At 36.0% G+C, this 19,233-nt stretch overlaps 1 protein-coding gene and 1 pseudogene across 5 annotated transcripts in view; both read left to right on the top strand.

Annotated features, from left to right (window-relative positions):
• KLF12 (KLF transcription factor 12) overlaps positions 1–19,233 on the top strand; it is a 483,475-nt gene that overhangs the window by 279,623 nt on the left and 184,619 nt on the right. The window lies entirely within an intron of this gene.
• LOC143679390 (THAP domain-containing protein 5 pseudogene) lies at positions 11,642–13,157 on the top strand (annotated as a pseudogene).

Here is a 19,233-nt window from a genome sequence, read left to right as displayed (position 1 = left end):
TTTCAAATGCCGTTTGTCTGCTGTTTTCTTCTTTAAACTTCTGCACTCTGGTGGGTGAGTTTTTATTGGTATACTTAAATCCCACATATTGCCTTTCCACAATCAGGGCACTTGTGTCACTTTCTTTTTTCCCTTACCTTTCTACTCCCAATTTTTAGATGTTTTATTTCAGTTTTGTCAGGATGATTATATATTATTCTTCCACTCTCGTACTCATTTTAGTTTCAGGCTTGGATCTGCAATTAAATATATCTGATGCTTACTATGAATCATTTTGCCAGAATTTCTCCAGTCTTCTCATATTTGGTTAAAATCATCCTCTTGAAGTCCTCCAAAAGGGCTCGTTGGTACAGTTGTCCTTGAGTTCTTGTGCGTTTTACAAGTGTTTTAGTATAGTTTTGATACTTGAGGAACAGCTTGGCCAGATATACAGTTCTTGGTTCAGACTTTCTTTCCTTGAGTTTCTTCAAAACACTTATCAATTGTATTCATTTCATATGTTCCTTTTGAGAAGTCTAATGCCAGCCTAATCATGCTGCCCTTATAAATTATCTGTACTTTATTTGTATAGGCTGGTGTCAGCAAACGTTTTCTGTGATGGGCCATCATTAGTCATCATTTTAGGCACTGAGCTGCATATGATCTCTGTCAAATATTCTTTGTGTTATAACCCTTTAAACATATAGAAACCATGCTTAGCCTACGGGCTATGTGAAAACAGACTAGGCACTGTAGTTTGCCAACCACTGCTATAGGCCATGCACGTTTTCTTTGAAGTCCATTAGCTTTACTAGGATGTGTTTGGGAGTTGATAGTGCTTTCCCAGGTATTTGGAAATCCTTTTTAATATATTCATTTAGGTCATCTTTTATTTAAAGAAAATTTTCTTGGCTTATAGTTTTAAATATTTTTGTCTCATGCTTTTGTTTTTCTTCTTCAGGGATTCCAGTTATATGCATACTGGATCTTCTTTGCTTATCTTTTATTTTAAGAACTTTCTCTCAAACCATTTTTAACTTTTTTCTTTATTTTCATTCTCTTGGGTTTTTATCTTTATTTCTTAAATGCCCCATAACACACTTTCCTTCTCATCTACTCTCCCTTAAGCCCCTTGTAGTTTAGTCTTTATTGCTAATGATTTTACCTTTTTCCCCATTTCTTTCCTAAATTCAGTTGAATCGTGTTTCATTTCTTCCTCTTTTTTCTCTTTCTGTTTTTAGATATAAAATTTTTATCCAAGTAGTTTTTTGTTCCCCTATTCCCAAATAATTTCTGAGAATATTTAGTTCAGTTGGTTGTAGCATGTTGCAGTTTTCTCCTTCTTCATGGTTTGTGTTTTGAGGAGAATTTTCACCAGCTGACAGATTTTAATTCTCATTTTCCATTTTCTTATAATAGCTTTAAGGACTACTTATGACTCCATTTCATGAAAAGGGCTGGGGGTTTGGGGAAGATAAATGATTGTTACTTCAAAAGTGCTCTCTTCTGTTCGTATAGCAAAAGTATAATTTCTTTAATGAAAGGGTGTTTGTGTGTTTCTCATTTACTTTTTGGTCTTCTTTAGTCTTTTAGGTTCCTAAATTTCCCCTCTTGCTTCTTTCTGCTTTTACCACATAATCCCTTGAATAAAACTTTCCCAATTTACCTTCTTTAAGTTTCCAACTGCTTCTGTAACTAATCACCACAAATTTAATGGCTTAAAACAATGGAAATTTATTCTGTACACTTCTGGGGGCCAGAGTCTAAAGTGAATCTCTTGAGGCTAAAATAAATAGGTTGGCAGGCTCATTCCTTTGTGGAGATACGGGGAGGATCCATTCCTTGTCCTTTCTAGCTTTTTAGAGCTGTGGGCATCGCTCAAGTCTCTTCTGTTGTCACATGGTCTTCTTCTCTTTTGGGGTCCAGTCCCTCTCTGTCTGCCTCTTCTAAAGGTGCTTGTGATTATACTTAGGGCCCACTCAGATGTTCCCCATCTGAGAATTCTTAAACTTGGTCAGATCTGCAAAGATCCTGGGATACTGAATATTGTTGCCAGTAGCCGTACCATCAAGAAGATGACCTTCCTCCCAGTTCCATCTCCAAAGAAGATGACCTTCCTCCCAGTTCCATCTCCTAACACTCTCATGAAGGCATGTCACTGGCAGAATCGAAAATTCTGGAAGGGCATTTCATGTTCTACCTCCTGTGCTTAAGTAAGCAGTGGCAGTGGGAAGCAACACCCAGTCATATCCAGCACGTGTTTTATTTTGTACTTTTTTATATGTTCTGTAAAATGCTAAATTTAATTTTTTTTTCTGATCCCAGTTTCCCCAAAGAATCCTACCCTTAATATGACAATGGCCAGAAAGGAAAAGTCAAGGAAGTTAACAAAGAACTGTAGAAAAGTCTGGAGAGCAAAAGTACCCAGGCTTGGCTAGAAGAAAAGACACACATTTGAAGAACATAAGAGACAGCAAGATTCAGAGGGTCATCTTCATGGTAGCTAATTTTAGGTTGTTTGCAATGATCACCTGCAACACCAATTTCCTCTTTAATCTTCTGTGTTTCTCTGCTTTCAAACTCATCAGCACTATGTGGGCAAATGTTCTTCTGGCATTATGGATATCATAAAGCTGAAAGAGCATATAGGTGTGAAAGCACAAGTATCATTTTAAGAACCTTTTTGTACCTGTTAGTATTTGTGCATGTGCACACACACACATATGCACAAGCACCCTCTGGCACTTACCTTGAAGTACTTTCCAAAATAATATATTTTTCTCTACGTGACAATAAATAGTAAGCTCTCAACTTCAAAGTGGGAAACATTTGAAAACTTTGATGACTAGAGAGCAGAATCAAGTTTGTGTTGACAGTGTATTTTACTGTATCATAAAAATTAATGAGCTGTTTTAATTACTCAAATTTATAAATAAAATATTATTGGAGAATAGCGTCAGGACATTGGTAAATCTTTAACTTACTGGCAGTTTGTTGCTAGATGGGAGAGCAAGTTTATAAAAGTGAAGAAAAGAAATGCTGGATATAGTAGAAAATCCTTTTGTCTGATCCCAGCATATTACATAGAAACCAACAAGAGTGTTGTGGGATCTGTATAAATGGAACCACTGCTAGTCTGGAATAAAATGGACAGTGACAGGACAAAGTGAAGGAAAAGTGTATTCAGAGGCAGAACCGTGGAGGCTAAGGTCTGGAGCCAGGAAGCCTCTGGCCAGGAGAGCGGACAGACCCATACGTGTAGAAAGGGTGAGTTTGCCCCAGAAGCAGAGGGTGGGCCTTCCACGTCATTGTCACGAAGAGTTGTGCCACCCCATTGTCCTGGAGGGGTAGAGCATGTACCCTGGAGTTGGCAGAGAGCCTGGGTGCCTCCCCCATGCTTGGAAGCGGTGGAGCCAAGAAAAAGTGGTCTCCCAATGCCCCCCTGAGGTTGTAACACAGCCAGCATTTGAAAAGAGAGCAAGGCCGCTGCATAGGCTGTTGGAAAGTAGGGTGGGACTGCCACTTTGTAAAGCCCCAAGGATAAATGACTCTCAGACTTGGAAATCCAATGGAATTTGCTCTGCAGGTTTTAGAAACTCCATGGGTTCTGTGATCTCTGTGTTCTTTCCAATTTCTCCCTATGGAAATGGAAACATGTATCCTGCAACAGCCCCTCCTTTCTATGTTGGCAGCAGATAGCTTGTTCTGAGTTTCGCAGGTCCAGAGCCAGAGGAGAACTTTCTCCTTAGAACGGACCATGCCTATAGCTGACTTTGATGAGATTTTGTACTGGTTTTAACTGTGTCTTGTGTTTGTCTTGTTACTGAAATGTTTGAAGGCTTTGTGATATTGTGATGAAATGAATGTATTTTGTATATGAAAAAAATCATGTCTTTTTGGGGGTCCAGAGGATAGAATGTGCTGGTTTGAATCTATTAATACCCCAGAAAAGCCATGTTTTAATCCTGATCCAGTCTTGTGGGAACAACTGATTCTTTTTAATCCTAATCCAGAATCGTAGTGCAGGAACTCTGATTGAATTATCTCCATGGAGATGTGACCCACCCAGTTGTGTGTGTGCCTTTGATTACATGGAGTTGTGACTCCACCCATTCCAGGTGGCTCTAGATTAGTTTACTGGAAGCCAGAGGAAACATTTTGGAGAGAGTCAGAAATGACAGAAACCTCAGAGTCTTCAAAAATGACAGAAGCCTCAGAGTCAGCAGAAACTTCACAGCAGAGTTGCCACACATGTGGAAACATGGAGAACAGAGACACAGATGTTTGGAGATGATTGGAGCCCGGCGGACATCACCATGAGATGTTAATCAAGCCAGAACCTGGAGACGGCCAAGAGAAGCCAAGAGATGAAAGCCAGCCCTGGAGAAGCAAAGTGAGGAACCCCCACAGGAACAGAAGCTAAAAGCAGCAGAGCCCAGGAGCAAGGGACCAGCAGATGCCAGCCAGGTGCCTTCCCAGCTGACAGAGGTGTTTCTGACCCATGAGCCTTTCTTGAGTGAAGGTAACCTCTTGTTGGTTGCTTAATATGGACACTTTTACTTCCTTACAACTGTAAACTTGTAACTTATTAAATTCCCCTTTATAAAAACTGTTCCAGTTCTGGTATATTGCATTTTGGCAGCTTGCAAACTAACACAATCTGTAAATTGCTTTGGGTAGAATTGACATCTTAACAATGTTTAGTCTTCTAATCCATAAACACAGAATGTTTTTCTGTTTATTTAGGTCTTCTTTGAGTTATTTTTTTAGCAGTGTTTTGTAGTTTTCTGTGTACAGTTCTTTACACCCTTTTTAGATTTATTCCTAGATATTTGATTCTTTTAGTTGTAATTTTAAAAATTTCTTCTTGTTCATTATTAATGTATAGGAGCACTTGGTTTCTGTGTGCATGTCTTGTACCCTCCCACTTTGCTGAATTTGTTTGTTAGTTACAGAGCGTTGTTTTGGATTTCTCAGTATTTTCTATATGCACGGTCATGCCATGTGCAAATAGAGAAAGATTTATTTCTTCCCTTCCCATATGGAGACCTTTTATTTCTTTTAATTTTGCCTTAACCTTTTAATAGAAAAGTATCAAAGTTGCCAGTTTTTTTTTCTTTTGAAAATATAAAGATATCATTCCATTGTCTTCTAGCTTTCATTTTCCTGTTGAAAAGTAATCTGTTAAAAAAAACTAAAAGGAAAAATGTAATCTGTCAGTCAGTTTCTTTGAAGGTCATATTTTCATTAACTAGTTTTAGGTTGTTCTCTTTGAAGTTATGTTGCTTGGATCTGTAGAGCTTTTTAGATTTATTGCATAATGTCTTAACAGTTTTAGAAAGTTTTGAACAGTATTGCTGTAAGCAGTTTTCTCTTTCTTTTCTCTTTCTCCTGTCCTTCTCTTTTCTCGCACTCCTGTCCTGCTAGGCTTCTAATTAGATGCATAAAAGATCTATCCCATATTTCTTCTACTCTTTTAAGTATGTTACTATCCTCCCCAGCATTCTACCCCTAGATTTTATTCTGGCTAATTTATTCTCTGACATGAAGCACAGATCAAATAAATAACAATTCAGTACATAGACCTATTTGAAAAGTTTTTTTGTGGGGGGCTTTCATTTGCTATGTGTGTTTTTAAAATTTTAGTTTGAAAGTTTGTAAACTTCTCTCAACAAATTGTATTCATAGTTGCCAATATTATTTCCCCCTGGAAATCTTTCTTCAAGTCTTTCTTTTTTATGCCATTTTCACTGCATATATATATTCTCTTATTTTGCTGTGATCTTGTTTTAGTCTGCCAAAGGCTGCCAGAATGCAACACATCAGAGATAGATTGGCTTTTAATAAAAGGAGATTTATTTAGTTAAAAACTTATAGTTCTTCAGAGGAAGGGCAGCTAGCTTTCATCTGAGATTCTCTGTTTCATGGGAAGGCATAGGGCAATGTCTGCCGGCCTTCTCTCCTAGCTTCTGGGTTCCAGCAGCTTTCCCTGGGGAGAGGCCTTTCTGCATCTCCAAACTTCTGGGCTGAGCTGTGAGTGCTGAGATGAGTTATGCTATGCTGTGTTGAGCTCTCTTCTGACCTCTCTCTTTTAAGCCTCCAGCTAATTAAATTAAACATCACTTATTGGGAAGGCACCCCCCTTAGGCCACTGCAGGTATAATCAGCCATAGTAAGTTTCACCTGCTCATGATTCAGTCCACAGTAACAGAACGAGGCACCATCACCTGGCCAAGTTGATATCTGAACCTAACTACCACAAATCTCATGTCACATTTTCCTGAAAATTTATCACATCCTGAGTAATGCACTCTGCATTGGGTGATGTCATTGTTGGACAGAATTCTTAGTAAATTCTTCCCTGGCAGTCAGACTAATTCTGAACTCCTTGGTAATTTTTTTTTTTTTTTTTTTAAAGGAAAGACAGAGAGAAGGAAGGAAGGATAGAAGGAAGGAAGGAAGGAAGAAAGGGAAACATCTTTAAACATTTTCTTGTTTTATTGTATTCTGTTTCTCCGTTTTTGTTACATGGGCTGGGGCCGGGAATCGAACCGAGGTCCTCCGGCATAGCAGGCAAGCACTTTGCCCGCTGAGCCACCGCGGCCCGCCCTCCTTGGTAATTTGACACCCTTCTGATTGGATATATTGGATTTGGAGTCACTAAAGCTCCCTTCACAAATAACAAGAATATTTACATGTCAGTGAATGATATACGCCCTTTCCTTCAGCCTTTTGCAAGTATGTATCATATGTTATTTTTATATTTCCTATTGAAGACTATTTATAATGTGATATATCTTATGTGCATGCATGTAAACAGGGGTACAGGTCTATGGTTCTCATTTAAGAACCTAGCCCCATTTCCCATCATACTGCTTTTATTCTTTGTCTTATCCTGACCAGTGAAGACATCAAAGAATTTAATAGTTTATTTTTCTTTTTTGACTCAGAGCTTTTAATTTATTCCAGCTCAGTAGTAAAATATAAGTATGAAAGAAGTAATTCCTAATTGAAAAACAAGGGGAAAGTTATAGTGCCATCTGTTTGTTACCTTTTTACAAATCTGAAAGTCTATTATATTCTTTATATAAATTAAGGAGTAATTATTTAATCTTGAATTACTGTGTGTAGTTGGATTTTTAGCAAATTACTTGGGGCTATCCTTTGTAAATCATTAGAAGAATTTTTAATTCTCCACTTATTTAACCCTATAATTCTCTGATATGTGCTATGCTATTAGTAAATAAAACTTAATAGAATTTATATTAGTGATATGATTCTATTTAATTGAGTTTCACACTTTAGTATCTGTAATTCTAAAATCTCTAAAAGTTCTGGAAAATTAAAGTAAACCAAAAAAAATCCAAATACAGATTTAAATCTAGAATGACCTGATATGGGAATATTTAGAGTCCTTATTCCATTCAGTGTAAATGCTCTTTTTTCTTACTGCAGAAATATTAATATGTCTGAGTATGCAGTTTTGCCCAAGACTTCTTGGGGAGCTGTTGTTATTACTTTCCTAAAATCTGAAAATTTCAAATTCTGAAAGATATGGTCCCAGGAATTTTAAATAAGAGATTGTGCAACTCCATTATTTTCTAATTAGTTTTGACAGTTATAACTATGTCCAACTGTTTTCTGCTGCAGCACATTATGAATATATTTTGATATTTGACCCTACTATGAACCATATAATTTATTCAATAATGAAAGAGACCATTTTTTGGATATATAAATGTATACCAAACTGATACAGACCATCAGATGTAATATTCTCTTTAATCTTAGCACTAGAGTAAAATAGATAAAATAATAACTACAAAAACCAACAAATCACAGCTAACTTTAACTGAGTACTTATTCTGTGCCTGGCAGTCTACTGAGTGTTTCACACACTTTAAATAATTTAATCTTCAGAGCACCTTTCTGAAACAACTATTAATATTAGCACCATAAGTGAAGAACTGAAAGTTAGAAAGATTAAGAAACGCCTTTTGGTTGTGGAGCCAGGGCTGAGTCAGGAAGCAGACTGAAATCTGATAGACTCTCTAGTCCAGGTCTTAGCACTTCTCTATATAATTGTAATATATCATTTTTAATTATATAAAATGTTTAATAAATGTGAAATCAGTTTCTTCGTCAACTCTAGATATCTTCATGTCAATTATTTATAGAAAAAGGCTGATAGCAAATCAGCTTCTTTTTTGTTGTCCAGCATGTGTCTGGAATCTTCCTCTCAGCTGTCAGTTGGCTTGTCCTCAAGAAATAAAGTGAATTTTAATGAGCCTGAGAAAAAAATGTGATTATGGTGGTATCTGCTGGAATATATAATGAATTTAAAATCCCTCATAAATGTTTTTGGATTATCTGTCATTTGGGATTACTTATTCTGCAATCCCTTCTATGATTGTAGATAATTGAACGTTGGCTATTTTACAGCGGTTGAAAACACTGATGCTAAGAAGAAAACAAACTATATAAATATGAGTTTGCTTATTTATTTAATAGCTAATTTGGGATTTCAAAACAAATAATTTAAAACCAAAAGACCACAGAGTAGCTTTATCTCCTGAGAGCCAAATTTTCTATTATTTGAATAAAAGATGTGATTAATATGTCTCACTCTTTTCTTTTTGTTATTTATTCCATAATAAATAATCGCCTAATACACAGTTGTGGTTTTTTCTTAGCAGTGGTATTATAAGGAAAGCTAATAAAAGAAAAAATAGCTCTGCTAATATGTGCTTGTGATGTCCATCGAAGTGTCTTCTTAACTTTTTGGCCCTTTCTTCTTTATCACATGTTATATTCTCTTTAAATTGCATGAAATTAAAGGAGTGGTAGGAGTTTTTGTAGGAGTGATGTTAGTATGCTCTGATCTACTCAGTGCATGCATGATAGAATCAGATATAGGAATCAGTACCACAGAGTAGTTAAGGCCATGGGTTTTGTTATCAGGAACGACTCAAGGCTGTGTTTCAGCCCTGCCCCTCCCCACCTAAGAACCACTGGGTTTTAACCTCTCCAGGTTTCTGTTGCCCATCTGTAAAAGGCACTTGCTTCCTATATTGAAATGGAGGAGGAATACGGGATATATTTTTTGTAATGCATGTACATGCTGCCAGTAAGTGTTAGCATACGTGTCATTACATTTGGAGAAAGTGACTTAGATTTGGGGTATAAGGTTAGCAGCAGTAACCATCATTTGAACTGATGCCCAGAATTCTTACTGAAAAGGCAGATGTTTAATGGAGTTGGGGATCATTAACTGCAGTTGTTACTTGAGCACCCTGACTCAATCCCCCCTCAATTTTTATCAACCTCCCCACAAATTATGTATGAAAACTACGCAAAATATACTTGCAGTATGAAGGCATTTAATAAACATACATGCACATATGCACGTTTTCATATGTAAGTCATAAACTCCTCAGGTTACATTTCGTGCAGTCTCATTCCACATACATACTCATGAGTTTTAAGTGTGCTAGATGCTAAGAAATCTCAAGAATGAATATATACTAACCAGCATTCATGCCAGTATATATACCAACGCCACAGAAATACACAGTCATGTTTTAACTGTATGTATGTATATTTATGTGACTAACACGCTGGAAGTAGTAGATGAAAAAATGGAAGGAAGCATAGAATGCCCCTACCAACCCACCCATTATCCCCTAAAAAGAGGCGGCTAGAGGACAAAGGATGGTAGCTTAGTGCAGGGCTTCTCAGCCTCAGCACTGTTGACTCTCTTTCTTTCTTTCTTTTTTGGCATGGGCAGGCACCAGGAATCGAACCCAAGTGTCCAGCATGGCAGGCAAGAACTCTGCCTGCTGAGCCACCCTGGCCCGGCACTGTTCACTCTTTTTCTTTTTTTCTTTTTTTGCATGGGCAGGCATGAGGAATCGAACCCGGGTGTCCAGCATGGCAGGCAGGCACTCTGCCTGATGAGCCGCCCTGGCCCAGCACTGTTGACTCTTGTGCTTTGTTGTGGGGGCTTTCCTGTCACCCTTCCCACATTCATGACAATCAAAACTGTTTCCAGACATTGCTCAGTGTTCCCTGGGTGACAGAATTCCTCCCAGGGAACACTTAGCATTGAACTCTTTCCTGTATAAATTTCTCATTTTAATGAAGGTATGAAAGTGCTCTAATGTTATGAACTACATTCTGTTCTTGTAGTGTTCATTTTTTAGAAAAACGAGATTTCTTTGACAGTACACAATGGTTCTGTTCCTTGATTGTTTTCCAATCAAGAGAACCACTAGTTGAGAACCATTGGCTTAGTGTAAGAAAGTAAGATATGTGCGTGAAATTGGAGACCATAGGATAGAAGAAAGCAAAAATTTTAGAAGAATAGGATTAACGCAGAGGCACAAAAGCAATAAGCAAATGGGGGAGACAAAGGAAAATAAGAGCAGATACATAGAATACAACAGAGTTTGAAAGTAATAAAGTCAGATTACCTGGTTACAGGTCAGCCCCACACAAAAGGGATTAGATAAGCATTTTTCATTTATTATTGTGAAATGGAAAATTAACAAGGATCAGACACAGGCATTTATCATTGTATCTAGCTGTAGGATTTATAATTTCCCTTCCCCTGATTGATGGAAAAAATATGTACTTAATCATAAATAAATTTGGCAAATTCAGTAGGCACTAAAACTGAATTTTGGAACCAGTGACTGTAATTTTTTTTCTAACTTTCTCTCTGTGACATAGGGAGTCTATGAATTTTCTAATTATAAAAAAACAAAAGTAATGTGCTTGGAATTAACTAAAAATGCAAAATGTAGCTCACAATCTAGATTCCAACTTTCATTGGAAATTCATGCCTTCCATCATCTCTCTTAAAAAATATTTTGTTACCTTGAAAATAATGTCTTGAAGTTCTGTGATGAGAGAAATTAATAAAATGGCAATGATAATGTGTATCTTTTTGTTAACAAAAGAACGAGTGAATGGAAACGTCCAACTCTTTTTGTTTTAATTATATCAGTAGATATACTTACTGTTTACATTTCAGACATAGAGTGGAATAATTACATAGATTTATTGTGGAATAATTGCATAGATTTATTGTATTTTAGAGCTACTGAGGGCTTTGGAGAGCAACTTACTAATGAGTTTTAACTGAGTGCCTATTTTGTACCAGGAACTGTGACAGGTGCTAGGCTGCAGGAGATTTGGTTACAAAAACACGTGGTGGGCATTGCCCCTGGGAGGGTCTCGGCGGCTCGGACCCCGACCTGCCTCCGCGAAAAGGGCCCGACTGCACGCGCTGCTCGCTGAGCTGAGCCCTCCCGGGCTGTGTCCCGTTACTGCGCGGTGATTTGATGTATGAACCAAACGGGATGGAACGATGAAGGCCAGAGGTGGAGGTTTTACCCGTTTCCTCTGCATGACAAAGAAAGACTCGCAAAGTAGTTAAAGAATATGGACCGTGATTCCTGGTTCCCAGTTCCTAGGCAGCGACCGTTTTTTTGACTCTCCTGACATGGGATGGGGTATTCGATATTAGAAATAAGCTGGAATTCCAACAATATTTTTAGGAAATGACACTTTGAAAAAAAGGTCTCAGAATAAAAAAATTGGAGGTTGAGAAAGAAGAATCATCATTTGTGTCAATTGAGCCTACAAAAAATACAGGTAACAAGGATGTGCCCCCTTGGCCCAGCCGCCAGCTCTAAAAGCAGAAAATAATCAAAATAACATATTAACGCTTAGCCTGGTTAAAGAAGATACTGAAAAACTGCAATCTACTTTGGAAACATCAGTTAACCAAGATACAGATGGAGGTGCATCTTTTGACAATCTCAATTCTATAACTATTACTCTGACAACTTCAGATGCAGAAGGTATTCAGTGAACTTGAAAACTCAGAAAATGCTTGAAATAGCTACGGATCGTTTTGCTCATCCAAATTTTACAAATAACTCCATGGAAGCTAAGTCATCACAGGAAAATCCAGTCTTATTCAGCACAGTTACTCAAGCAGTTGAAGAATTAAACACAAAGAAGGAATCTGTGATTGCTATTTTTGTACCCACTGAAAACCATAGACCTACAATTAATTCTTTTATACCCACCCAAAAAAAAACTATGGAAAGGGAAGAATGAGCGTTGAAGACTCCTTATATTTAGGCTATGGAACAGAGGTTTTACAAATTTGAACATTTCGTATCGTAGACAAGACATAAATAAGGAACTTCTATGGTAGAAAGTTTCTATGCTGCATTCAAAGATAACACTTCCTGAAATATAAGAGCAGCAAACCCTGGGACAGTTGAAGTCTTTGGAAGCTCTTCTAAGGCAGCTAAAACAGGAAAATTGGCTGTCTTTGGAAAATGTCAATATTATAGAAAATCATTTCACAACATATGAAGTTATTATGATATAAAAAGGTTTTAAAGCTATAGCTGAGTTTTTTGCAGCCAAACCAAAGTACATCACATGTAAAATGAACTCTTTCCTGTATAAACTTCTTATTTTAATGAAGGTATGAAAGTGCGCTAATGTTATGAACTACATTCTGTTCTTGTAATGTGCATTTTTTTAGGCAAACGAGATTTCTTTAACTGTACAGAATGGTTCTATTCCTTGATTGTTTTCCAAATTAAAGTTAAAAATACAGTAAGTGATATGATTAAGTATTAAAATGAGAGAACACTGTGATGAAGAGCCCAGAATAAAAACCAGGCGGAGGAATCAGACCTGGGTCTACCGTTGGCATGTATCTTAGACAAGTTACTTATCAAATTTGACCCTTGGTCCTTAAATCTGTAATTAAGGACATTTAGTAGATCTCGGATGTGGTCCGTTTCTTTATTGTTCTTTCCCTTTCTGTGAGGATGCTTTTAACGGAACAGGTTTTCAATGCGATACTCTGTTCTTACATATTTCTACAAGTTGGCTTACATTCAGTATTAGTAACTATTTGGGATAGCCTCAATATTTATTGACTTCTTTCTTTGATCTTTTGGCTACTTAAACATTTGTAGTATAAAAGGAAGCACTCCTTTTATAATTTTATTCAGTTGAACTAAAACAGTGAACCACTCATTAGCCCAGTTCTTAGGAGAGTTTACTTTAAACTGTAAAACATTCATAGTTCCCTAACTTAAGTGTGATTGTCCGTCTTAATACATAGTCATTTAAGCTTTTTAACATTCTGTATTCATAAGGTTATATTTATAAATAAAAAGGATGAAAAATATGTAAACGTATGTTTTAAAAATCATAGTTTGTATCTTTTCCTTAATGCATGTACCTTTAAAAAAGTTTGTACTTGTGTCATTTTTAAATTCCAAAATGAAACAATAATATCTAATACTACACATTCCCATTTCTACTTATTTTAATGAAATTTATAAGCAGGATGTTACAAATAAATAACGAAGACCTCAGGGAAAAAAGAGAAGTGATGGTGATGTAACTAAAAATGCTGCTTACGTCCACAAGAATTTAAAAGCAAAGACTTAGTGGTAGTCACACAAATGTGAAAAATAGGTGATATGATCTCTTAAAACTAGCAATATAATTAATTAATTATAATTAGCAATATAATTAATATAATTAGCCTATGGTTGTCCTTTTGCTTATGGATAAGTTCCTGTTAGTCTGAGTCTTAGTTTTCCCATCCATAAAATAAAAGATACTATTGCCTATTTTATAGGATGGATTTGAGAATTCTTTAATATGTTTTTGGTCTTGAAAAATAGGAAGTGCTCAATAAATACTAGTTATCTCTGAATAGCATATATAAATTGTTTTGTAAATGCATGGTCATTATTTTTGGCCAAATTTTACTTATTTTCTTCAGGCTAATAAAACTGCTATTACATGCAAAAACAAAATAAACAAACAGAAAAACCAACCTCACAAAAACAAATGGGCTCACAGTTTAGTTAGAATGAGATCCACACACCTCAGGATGCTTCTGAAGCACAGAAAGCAGCATCTGATTCAGGTTACATGGACCAGGGGAAGGGTGGAAGAGGCAACAGACTGCTGAAATGTGCAATAGCATAATCAGTCATTTCCAGTTATACCATCAAGGAAGAGAGAATTGTGAACTGATCGTGTAATAGAGAACCTAGATAAGAACTCAGGGAAGTACGCTTTATTCTACACTCCACTACCTTTTACTTCTTATTGTTCTGTTTACAAAAGTTAAACTTGATTATACTGCCTTCATCGAGGCCATACATCGTGGGTCAAAAATAAAACTATATATTTTTCTACTTCTCTAAGATAAAAGAAAAGGAACAAAAGAAAATAAATAGATAATGAACTAATTTTTCCACTTAACATTTCTAATTGTACCCTATACAACTCTAATTAGGCTTTCTTTTTTTATTTTTTTCCCGTCTCATTCTCTCATCTTATTACTTGTTTCTTTGAAACATATCACATACAGCCTATGCAGCGCACAAAATATGTAGATGGTATTCCTAAATTTAAAATGCTTTTTTTCTTAGTTGCTCTTATCTTAAAACCTAATCTGAGAGCAAACAGGGACTAAATTTAACAATTGGCATTATGACATGACTCACTTATTCCTGTCTCATGCCATTAAATAAAATGTGAGGATGTATTGGATAAGTGGGTTGGTGCTTGCCAGAAAGCTACATAAATAGTGTTCATTTTATTCTCTCTTTAGTTGAGTATTGCCAAGTACTAATTTCACATGAACTGTATGACCAGAGTTTCTCAAGGCCATGAAATCTCTCTCACTTTCCCTCTTTCATTACCAAGGAGGGTGTCCTGGTGGGGGATGAGTTCAGTCTTAGGAATTACCCCTTTGGTTTAGATCACAGATCCACGTTTCATTGTGGCCATAGACAATTTTTTCACCTTCTCTAAAAAACTAGAGAAGAAAATTCTACCAGGCAATGTTGTAATAAATGCCAGATATAAATGTATATTTGCCCTCTATTTTTTATAATCAGTAATAAATGATTTTAAAATCCCTAATAATACTTATTTGACTATTTACTTTTTTGTCCATATAGTCTAAAGAGGTTGATTTAAAGAGATCAACTTTATTTCCTTCAATTCATTTTTAATGTTCTCCCTTTGGGGGGGGGAGGTGCTCGGCCCAGGACTCGAACCCGGGTCTCCCGCATGGAAGGTGAGCATTCACCCACTGACCACGCATGCGCCCTGCCCTCCATTTCTTACAGAACATAGAAGCATAGTTTTGCAACTGTGCAGCTGATACTTATACATTTCATGTTTTTTAAACACAGTTCTCTAAAAAAAAGTGATGGAACTGTCATTAAGTCTCTGAAAAAAATATATATGTGCTTGTCTGTGGACAGGGATTAAACTCCTTTTGTGTAACATCCTCAGATTTATCACAGGGCTAATTATATGGTAATGTTTACTAAATACCTCTTGACCGAAGGAAGGCTTTTAAGAGAACACTGAATGAGCTTTATAGTACCCATACACTGAGATGTAATTGCTTCTCAGCTATGAAAACTGTGGTTTAATTCTGTAACTGCAGCTTGGGATTTCCAGGGCAATACTGTGGTTTGAATCCACTGGAGATCCTGGAATTGTAAACCTTTAGTTATCAGTTATATTTAGTGCTTCAGCTTAATCCCAAATGATAGATGGATACCATCATTTCTACCAGGATAATGGTAGTAACACCCTTGATAAATAGTGTTTTTTATAGAATTTGGTGTTTTTTTAATAACAGTATAGTGTCTTTTTTTCAAAACATTTGTGGTTCACTAAACTCTAGGAACACAAAAGCCAAATTAAAGTTATTCAGGCGTCTGCTGCTTTTTTAGATTTTTTTTCCCATAAAATATGTTTTATATGATGCCTGTATATTTTTTTCTTTCTGAAAATGTAGCATGTCTTTTCATTTTAGAAGCACAGATTCACTTTGGAAACTACAGAAACAATATAATAAAAAAATTATAGATTACCCACATACCCGTTTTATGGAGAAACCATTGTTAACATTCTGGAGTGTTTTTTCTATCTTTTTTCCTTATTTTGTGTATAAATAAAAATGCTTTTGATGGATGAAATTAAGCTTATTCTTTATGAAGGTTAAATGCCAATATATTTTTGCTTTACATTACATGGAATATATTTTTTTATGCCACCTATATTGTCTTAAAGCATTTTTTCTCAAACTTGGCTCATCAGTGAAATCACATGAGCTGTTTTAAAATTATTGGTGCCTCACCGATAATCCAGCAACTGCACTCCACCCAGATTTGCTGTGTCTCTATGTGCCTTTAAAATGTTCCAGAGATAGTTAATAGCAAGGGTTAAAACCAATGTTGTAAATTTTATTCTGGTTTTCATGCTCCCTAACATAGTTTCCAGTTCTTACTCCTATAAATAGATAGGGTTCAGTAAAGAGGAATATGTCATTGTCAAAATCCCAAATTGCCATGTCCCTAAATGCAAATCTTTACATTACGTTATTTTCCTATAAAGGAAATTTTTAACCAACTTGAATATATAAATTCTTAGATAATGTTTTCATTCCATACTTATATTTTAGTATATTAAATTGGCTATAAAATATATTCTACATTCCATTTCACATTAAAAAGTATACTAATTTAGAAATATTAAAATTTTCTAGCACCTCAAATGTTATTTTTTAATTTCAGGATCTTATTTCGTTCAGTATTTTCACATACAACTTCAACATCAGTGTCTGTGTCCTCACTTGAGCCGCTCTTTAAGTCATCTTAATGCAGTTTTGCAGAGTACATCATCTAGACTCTTATCTAACTTGCTTGAAATATTGTTTAAATCGTTTTATGAGGCTGTCCCTGGGATTTTCACTTAAAGCAACCTCAAGCGTTTATTTACATGAAATTGATATAGGTGGTATGTATATAATCTCTACAATGCAGTGACCATCTTTAGAAGGCTTCTCATGGGCCAGCACTTGAAATTATGAAGTCATTCCACAGAAGTCATTACTAAATCTTTGTTCAATTGCCTTGCCGTTTTTTTTAAATAATCTCTTGGTTTTTTTCCTGAAAGCCAACATTAGTGTTGATAGGTGATATCATTTCCAAACAATAATTTGTTTATCAAAATAGAGTAATAGGGTGGTACGATGGTGGCTCAGTGGCAGAATTCTCTCCTGCCGTACCAGAGACCCAGGTTCGATTCCTGGTGCCTGCCCATGTAACAGCAACAACAAAAAATACAGTAATAACTTTGTATGCCTTTTAATAGGATATGCTTTGAGTAGATTCTGAATATAGACACTCTTTCTCTGCTTAAGAGAGAGTGTGCGTGTGTGTGTGTGTGTAGAGAGAGAGAGAGAGAGTGAGAGAGAGAAGAAAAAGGAAAACCAGGCACCCATTTACACTCCTATTCAGCAACATAACAAAGTCTCAGTTTTCTATATCCTGGTCAGCGTTACTATTATCGTTTCTAAAAAATCTTTATTTTTTATTTAAAAAAATAGTACCCCAGCCAAGATGAAACTTGCCCCATCATTGTAAACCACATCAGATCAGCATGAATCTGAACTGCCCAGCAAGTCCTTTTCTGTAACTTCCCTTGGCCTCTCTTCTTTGGTCCTCTTTCGTCAGCTCTGAGGTCCAGCCTGCCCCTACTCAGCCTTTTGCTGATGTGGCTTTCTTGAAAAGCAACAGGGGCTTGATTTGTGGTGTTCATTGTCCACTTCGATAAATGTATTAGTTGTGTACACTTCTGTGTGCCCGGTGGTAATTGGCGAAAGGGACACCTAGACAGTTTTACCCCTGGGGACCCTCAGAAAGAGCTGTGTGAGTCTGTAGTCCTTTTAGCAGGAAGACAAAAGCCCAGGCTAAATCGTTGCTTTGCATGAAGATATTTTGCTAATCCTGTTGTGGGCAGAGATGGAATTAAATCCACTGCTCATGAAAAAGTTATGAAGGATTTTAACACTATTGCTTTTCTGTTTGGGGCGCTTTCCCACTGCTGTGGCATGTGATTCCTGAGAGAGGTGGGAAAAGACAGATTTCTCTAAGTTTATCATCAGTCTTGTTTTGGCTGGGTTATCTGCCTTTAAAGGCATTTTCTGTGAGAAGGGAATCATAGGCTTTCTTGACTACTTGCCTGCCTGAATTACATAAAAAATAAAATCCTTATTTTGCAAATATACTTTCCTATACATAACAAGTCCACATCATTTCTTTCTATGTTTGCAGTATGTTAGGCTTTTCAAATGTATCGTTTGAGTATCCCAACCACCCTGTGAAGTAAAGTTTAATTTTCTCTGAGATTTGTTGAGATGTCATGATAAAAACTATTTATGACGAGTATTTTGTAAAAACAAAAGCAGGGTCTGTCTGATAGCGGAGATGATTAATCTATTTGAGAATGATAAACATTGTATATTTTTTTAGGTAAGTAACCCAAGACATTTGCCTCAAGCACCAGTGAAATTATGTCCTAGGATGAAGTTTCAAATGTACATTTTATCCTTAAAACTGTATGACATATGCTTTCTCTCATGTATAGTAAAACATGTTGTTTTAAATCATCCACTAAGTAATAATATTAATTTGAAACCAAAAGAACAAAAAATATTCTAATCATGTGGTAGAAATAAGCTTATGACTTTACCACCTTTTAAAATTTACAATGTCATGATAATAGTTTTGGATTATTAATATTGCAAAGAATGGTAGACACATTAATAGACTAAATAGGATCTAATCAACATCATTAATATTGAGCACAATTTATTTTTAGTAAGACATCTTTGTGTGCTTTGTAAAATTCAATTTGATATTAATCTTTCTTTGAAAGTACTTGTAAGAAAATAGGAACATAACTAACTGCCTCATTTTCCTTTTTTTAAAAAATGTTTTTATTAATAAAACAACATGCAAACACATTCTTAACATACAAAACATTCCGTACGTGATACACAAGCAGTGGCTCACAGTATCATCACATTGTTGTGTATTCATTGCCATGGTCATTTTTTGAACATTTGCATCATTCCAGAAAAAGAAGTAAAGAAGAAAACCTCACATATACTATACCCCTTACCTTTCCCTTTCATTGACCATAAGTATTTCCATCTACCTAATTTATTTTAACCTTTGTTCCCCCTATTACTTATTTTTTATCCAGATTTTTTACTCATCTTTCCATACCCTAGTTCGAAGGAGCATCAGACATAAGGGTTTCACAATCATACAGTCACATTGTAAAAGCTACATTATTATATAATCTACAGTTCAGGTACTTCTCTCC

Source organism: Tamandua tetradactyla, chromosome 4 (genome assembly GCF_023851605.1).
Source record: "Tamandua tetradactyla isolate mTamTet1 chromosome 4, mTamTet1.pri, whole genome shotgun sequence".
NCBI classification, from domain to species: domain Eukaryota; kingdom Metazoa; phylum Chordata; class Mammalia; order Pilosa; family Myrmecophagidae; genus Tamandua; species Tamandua tetradactyla.
Note: the sequence above shows the minus strand (reverse complement) of the source record. Positions and strands in the feature narration are given on the sequence as shown.